We start from the raw sequence: 7,837 nt of genomic DNA on the forward strand, positions 1-7,837 counted from the left end.
TTGGGTTTTACTTCTGGCCATGCTACATATCACCTTATTTAACTTGTGGGCAAGTAATTTTTTTTTTTTCCGTATGTGGGCCCCTCACTGTTGTGGCCTCTCCCGTTGTGGAGCACAGGCTCCAGACGCGCAGGCTCAGCGGCCATGGCTCACGGGCCCAGCTGCTCCGTGGCATGTGGGATCTTCCCGGACCCGGGCACGAACTCGCGTCCCCTGCAGCGGCAGGCAGACTCTCAACCACTGCGCCACCAGGGAAGCCCTGGGCAAGTAATTTAAACACTCTGATCCTTAGATCCTCGTCTGTAAAATGGGGCATTATACTGATACTTGCTTAAAAGGAATAATGTGAAGGCATAATGCCTGAAACATGGTAAATACTCAATTAATGGTAGGTTTTTAAAAAGTTATAAAGTATAATACTTGTACTCCCCCTGAAACCTCTCCTGTCTCCTAGTCTATCACACCTTTGAAGGCTTTTTCTTGAACCCCATCTCATATTGCCTGCTTTGATGTCACGTAGCTTTGGCACTTTTGAATTGATTGGCAATGGAGTTCTAGTTCTTTTGTTATAGATGGGAGTTGCCTCTTAGATCACCTAGCTTGTAGTCACCTGAGAGCTGAGCACCTGGGAAATACTAATTAAATACTCAAGGGAGTAAAGACTGGGCTCTGGGCTTCACCATCTTATCCAGAGACTGTTTGGAGTTGACTTTTTGTCTCCACAGGAGTCCAGGTAACCACTCTCTTACCTAGCTTTTGCTGCCTCACTAATACAATCTGGTAAGACATGTCCAATGTGACCAATGTAATAGGTTCCACCTATGAGGACCGATGAACATGAAAGAATGCTACCATACACCCTAAGGCTTCTCTGCCTGGAGTGTCCCTGTGCCTGTGGCTCATTTTACCTGAGGCAAACACTGTATTCAGTTTGGTCAGCCTCAAGGACAGCCACTGGGGGCCTCTTATTGGGTGTGAACTGCAATGCCTCCAGCCAGGCTGAGCTGAGATCAAGGTTAGCTTCACTTTAAGATTTTCCTATCAATCACTATTGGGTAGCGGTATCACTCAGACTGAAGGTGTTAATCTTCAGCCTGGGCTATTTTTCTCAGATATTTTGCATTTAAAGATGATATCTAAGGGGAAAAATCAGTTATGGGAAAGTGCCCAAGTTAAGTGGTGAGCTACTTGCAGGCAGCCTGCTGGAACAGAGAGGGAGACAGTAAGGAATTATTAAGGAAAAATCAAATGTTTACCAGCGCTTTGTAAAATAGAGAGGGAAAGGAAAGTAAGGCTTCTGTGATAAATGAACAAAGCACATGGATTTGCCTCAGTTTTAAACTCCTCTGTTGCTCTAGTTAAATAGCAGAGGTTATTTGAACTCAAATTATTTTTGCCAGGCTGAATAAAGGAGACATCCAAGGAGGGTCTTTAGGAGATTTTCAGGTAAGAGCCACATCCTAGTGAGTTGGTAATTTTGCTGTTCCCTCTGTAGCCCTCCCTGTTGCTATCACTGTGGAGGGCATCTAGGTGCCAAGTTGGCTGAATATTTTCCGTGAGGACAAAGACCAAGCATTGGGAACTTCCCCTCCAGTCTGAGAGCCGCCTGCAGTTTAACCAGGGACCGAGGGCAGGCCTCAGGCACTGACTGGTGTGAAGGCAGGAGGAGAGGAAAGGAAGTAGGGAGGAGAAGAGGAGAAAGCCAAAGGGGACAATATTCGGGCTTTTTGAGCCCACCTGCTAATTGTGTTCTCTACCTCTAGTCCTGCCTCTCTTCAGTCCATTCTCCACACACCCCTACCATTGATTTTCCTAAACATAAATCTGATTGTCTCATTCCCCTGCTTAAAACCCTTCAATGTGTTCTATTAAGCTGAACATCAAGTCCACACTCCCTGACATGATGTACAAGGTCCTTCACAATCTGTCTCTTGTCGTGATCCATCTCCCCTCTTCCTACTTTCTGCCCCACACTTGATGCTACAGTAATATTGAATGACTTACAGATCTTTCTATCTCAGCTCCCCTACTACACACTTTACACACAAAAGGCTGGACCATGTCCTTGCCCTTGCAAATCATTCTGCCTGCGACACCATTTCCACATTCTTTACTAGTTCCTGTTCATACTTCAAGACATAGCTCTGATATTACCTCCTCTAAGAAGCATTCTCCAACCCCTTCAGATGGGGCTGTATTTCTCCTCTGAGTTCCATGGCACCTGTGCGTACCTCTGTCTCATCATGTACCCCATTATATTGAAATTATTTACATATCTCTCTTCCCCACTAGACTACAACCTTCTTAAAGATGGGGCTAAAGGCACTCAGAATATTTCAGATGGTGGAGAGTGGTATATAGAGGACGAAGGCAGTGGTCTAAATTTTCTGTCAGAAGCTGCCATGGTTTGGGCTTCCTTCCTGATCAGCAGATGCCTGCTTTCTCACTGGCTTACATATTTGTGAAAAGTTGTCCATGCAATTATTCAAGAACTCCTAGCTCTAGGAAATGTTTGCATTTTAGATGGGTGTCCTTAGTGCCTTACCGTTAGGGAACAGTGGAATTTCATGTACTAAGGCAGGCTAATGTAGAGACATATTTTCCTTGGCCCTCGTACCACATGGTATAGGCAGCTGTCCATTAAGCCTGTGTTTAGGGTTAACCCTGAGTCCAGTGCCCACTGACAGATCACCATAGTGATCTGTTAACACTTGGTTAATTAGTCTCTTTAAAGAAATGTGGGCATATGGATTCTGGGGCTCTAGCTAGAGTGTGAGCTCCTTGTGTAAAGGGACTGTCTCCAACTTGTCTGGGGTTTCCCAGGGGGCTCTATAACATGGGCGAGGGCTCTGAGGGGATTCTGGCCAATCTTGCTGATTTATGGGGGCTTTCCCTTTTTGCATTATGTCTAAACCAGAGTGAAAGGTAACACTGTAATACAGTTCAGTCAAGGTTGAGTGTCGTGTGCTTCAAATCCCAGAATGCTATCTTCACGAAGTCCAAGGCTTAAATAAAAGCTAGTGCAAAGGAAGCGAAGGATAGATGGAAAACAGCTTGGACTATCAAACTTGGCTGCTCTCATCACACTCATTTCTCAGAAATTTCAAATGATTCTTATCATTGAAAAATGGAAAAAAATGAAGGAATCACATCTTACAGTATCTGTAGGAAAATGCGCTTTAAGTAGCAAGATCCAGTCTGTCCTTATTGGAGAGATGCCAGTTCTACTGATAGAAAAGAATTTCTCAGACCATCTGTCAGTTATTATAACAGTCAGTGTTTAACCCCTTCTGTACTAGCATAAAAAAATTCACTAATCTAGTAAGTCACTGCATTGGGTGCTGTGGGGGATAAGACATGGCACCTCAGGAGGCTTAAAAATTTAATAGGAGAGACAAGAGATATACATGATGATGTACAAAGCAGACCAAATATACTGTCATAAGGGAGCTACCAAATGTGGTGGAAGCACCAATGAGAGGGATATTACTTTTGGCTGGGGTCAGGGAAGTCTCCACAGAGGCGTGTGAAGGCAAGGGGAAAGGGCACAAATTGTGGGCATTTTGGGTAGAGGGACTAGCATGTTAAATGCCAGTAGAGGTGGAAAAGTCCAGGATAGGCCTGTACAATGGGAATTGTCTGGTTTTATAGAAGTATAGAGTGTAGAAATAACAGTAGATAAGGTTTTATAGATTGGGGGTCAGATGAAGGAAGCATTTGACTGTCAGATTAAGAGGTAGGTGTTTTATTCTACAGACAATGGGTTGTTGGTGGCAGGTTTTGGAGTAGCCAATACCTTGCTCAGAGCTGTGCATTAGGAGGATTGTTTGGGCAGCCCAGGAAGTATGGGTTAAGTACTGAACTATTTATTTCCTCTAGACTCAGGGGCGATAGAAATGGATTTGTAGCTTCTGCTATTCCAGATGTGATGCATTGGGTTTTGGAGACTTAGAACTAGATTTGTCTTTTATTAGTTGCTATTCGATTGATGGCCCTGAGGTCACTGCTCATGCCAAGACAGCCCAGCTGGGATGGGAGGGTAGATATTTTTTGTCAGACTTTGAACCTATGTGAACTTTGTAGGTTTTGAGTTAAAGCTGGGCCATTTTTTTGATATCAGTTTGGTATTCTTTGTTTTTTGAGTGCATATGTATGTGTGTATATAGTTTTGATGTCAAGACAGTTTTGTGACTCAGTTTTTCTGTATCCCATGGAATAAAACAGGTGGAGGTTGAGGGTGGTGGTGAGGATGATATGGGGCCACATCTGAAATATATGTACATTTATTCTCCAGGTTCCTTCTGGCTTAGTGCTATCAGGAGGCTTATGGGATACATTTGTGGTTGCAGTAGCACCAGTGTTTCCTCAAAGTATGACTGTCTTTGACCACTTGTAAAAGAATTCACCTGGGGAGGAATCAGGTTAAAAATCAGATTTGGGGCCCTGCCCCAGATGGGGCTGAGCCAGAGAATAGGGATCTGCCTGTTAAACAAACTCTCCAGGTACATGAATTCAGATTCTTGCTCAGGTGTGAGGACCACTCAAGTAGGAAAAGATTAAAAACCAAGAAATGGAGTTTTGAAGTTAAAAGGTAAAATTAAAAAAGGTAAATCATAAGGCTATTAAAAGGAGTTTTGAAAAATCTAGAAAACTTGGCCTTTGGATTTTTTTCTTTTAATTCATCATGCTAGGAATTTTTGGCTCAAAGAAGAGAAACTTGTTGTAGAAGGACCTTCCCATTTTGGAATGGTCTTTCTCCTTTCTCCCTCCCTGTACAAATCTGACCCATTCCTTAAGGCTCATCTCCTCTCATGTGTGTTCCAGAACCACTCAAGCCACTGAAGATTTTCTTGGTTTTCAGAGCTTCCTTCACTTCCTGGTTGCCCCTTTCATTTGCTGTCCAGCCTTGGGGTCTGTTGTGTGTTATCAACTTGTCCTTGAATTGGTGGTGACTTCACCCTTGAATTGGGGTTTACCTGCTTCATGCCTGTTGATGTTTTCCTAGTTCATCTCTAAATTCCTTGAGGGCTATGTCTTTTATTTCTTTCTACACTCTGCAATCCTATAGCATCTGACACCATGCTTGTCACCAGTAGGAGCACGATAAATGCTTGTAGAGTGAATGGAAGGGTTTCAGAGGACATGATGGAGCTTTGCTTTAGAAACACAAATACCAAAGCTACGTTGAGGGATAAAGGGGAAAGTGAACCTAAAATGCATGCTTATAGTAACTAAAATAGTCAAGTACTTAAAAATGAAGCGTTCAGAGTTCTTTGTCTTCCCATTAGCTTTTAGAGAATTGCAGTGAGCCAAAATTCTTTATTTTCCTTTATGAGAAACAAACCCATTTCCATAACTCAACTTCCATTTTCAACACTTTCTTTCAATTCCAAACTGTGACTCAGGCTTTCTTTATTTCTGGCAGCATGTCGTCTTTTAAAGGGGAGTGAAAAAAACTTGGAACAATGACTTCAAACTTCCCTAGTCCTTCGATAATAGTTGCTCTTAAGTGCTGAGGGATAGCTGTTTGTGCATTCACTGATTACATCAGCCAATATACTGGCCCTGCCATGGGATCCTTTTCTTTCTTTTTGGATTCGATAACTGACCCTATAGAATTTCACTTGTCAAATGCATCTTACCCATTTTCCCTTCCCCCTCATTCTTCCTTTGAAGCCATACCTTTCCTCATTTTCGAGTGTGGAGGACTAGGGGTGGGTGGGAATTGATGCCTGCCTGGCCTTTTTAAGTGCCAGCAGCAACATTATTTCTATATTTTTCTGCCACTGAAAATGCCTCAGCCCACATGTAACTAGCTCTTATTCTTTTCCTGTTCCCCCACCCACAGCATCCTCCTGCTCCCCCTTAAATGCCTGCCCCACTTCTCAGAGGCCACTTTCCTTCACAGTTCCAGAATGGTTTCATTCATCAATGTCACAGTCCCTGTCGATGGTAAACTCTTCCATCTTATCTGCGACCACCAGTAAATGAGTTTGCATTTGATATTTTAAAGAGTTTTCTTGGTTTCTGACATTTCTCCACTCACTGCTACTTGCACTCATGTGGCTTGCATTCACCTTTTTCTCTGCCAGTTCGTTGGCAGGAACCAGTCTTCCCCAGAAAACGCAAGAGGATCACCCTGTCACTCAGGAAATCTAATTTTCATCTGGCATTGGTTACAAGTGCTCACTTTCTTCTTTGAGTGAGAAATGCAGACTTAGGAAGAGGAAAAACTTAAGAAGTTGGCAGAGGAGGCTGAAAGTTGCAAATGATTGGGCTGGACACTAGGAAATTTCGGATTGACCGACTGTCAGTTCTGTGTAAATTACTTACTCTGTGTCCTTTCTGTGCTATTGGGAATGATGTTAATTTCTAAACTGAGAGGAGGTGTGAAAGTTATGGATATCGTGTTTTGAAAATACAAAGAGCATTGACAAAAATGATATCACTTGTTGAAAGCTTGCTGTGTGCAGGGATGCTAGGTGACTTGCACACATGATTTTTACTCCTCAAGACAACATTGAATAATTTGAGGCCTTAAGATACTCAGTATATTGCTCAAGAGCACACAGCTTGTAACGGAGGAAAACAAGAATTTTAACGTAGATCTGTTTGGCTCCAGAGTTCACACCGTTATGATGACTTTGATGTACAAGAATCAGGGTGACACTGAGCAAGATTGAGTGTTCCCAGTGATTTGTGTCTCCTCTTGCCTTGCTTTCCTTTAGGATGTTCGCTGATATTGGGCTGATACATGTCAAGGAGTGTCTGGGTTTGAATTTCAGCTCAGCCATTTACTAGCTATATAACTTTGGGCCAGTTATTTAACATCTCTGTGTCCGTTATCTGCATGTGTAAAATTGGGCTGACAAGGGATGATAACAACCCCTATCCCATAGGTTTGCTGTGAGGCTTGACAAGTTAACATATATAAAGTACTTTTGCTTAATACATTGTAAACCCTCAATGATGGTTAGTTATCGCCATTGTGAACCACAGCATTATTTCCTCACAGTGCTTCTCTCCAGACCTGCTCTGTTTGGCTGATTGGCCATGCTTCAGATAAATTCTTCCTTGCTCCCTTATTTAAAAAACAAAAAACAAAACCAAAAACAAACCTTATTCTGTGCTTTCTTTTCAGAGGGCTTTGCTACCTTCCAAGGTGACTGATAGTTCCAAGACGAATTAACTCATTCTGGGTTATTAGTAGTAGATAATTTACTTTTGACTTAGAGTTTCTGATGACCCTGTTCTTTAACTCCCAGAGCTAAAATAATTTAGTGTGGATTTCAAGTTGTGATGCTCTGAGCCTGAATGAAATAAGGCGTGGGGTGGGTTGTGGTATAGTTAGGACTATAGCATGTTTTATTCAAATTGAGTAGGACCACTTTTATAACTTCCTGCATTACATTAAGCTTCCTGGTAAAATTCTGTTGGAATTATAATAGCAGACACTTACATAGTACTTACTTTTTGCCATACATTGTTCTCGATACTACATATTATTTCATTTAATCCTCAAAACAACCTAAGAAGTAGACATTACCCTCATTTTACAGAAGAACTTAAAGCACAGACAAGTTAAAGTAATTTGCTCAAGGCTAAACAACTAGTATGTGGTAGAACTGGGATTTGAGCCTAGGCTGTATTCAACTACCACATTATGTTGCCTGTATTTGAAGAAAAGGTTGTCTTGGCTTTTTTTTTTTTTTAACATCTTTATTGGAGTATAATTGCTTTACGATGGTGTGTTAGTTTCTGCTTTATAACAAAATGAATCAGTTATACATATACACATGTTCCCATATCTCTTCCCTCTTGCGTCTCCCTCCCTCCC

This window comes from Grampus griseus (genome assembly GCF_964374135.1).
Source record: "Grampus griseus genome assembly, chromosome: X".
NCBI lineage: Eukaryota > Metazoa > Chordata > Mammalia > Artiodactyla > Delphinidae > Grampus > Grampus griseus.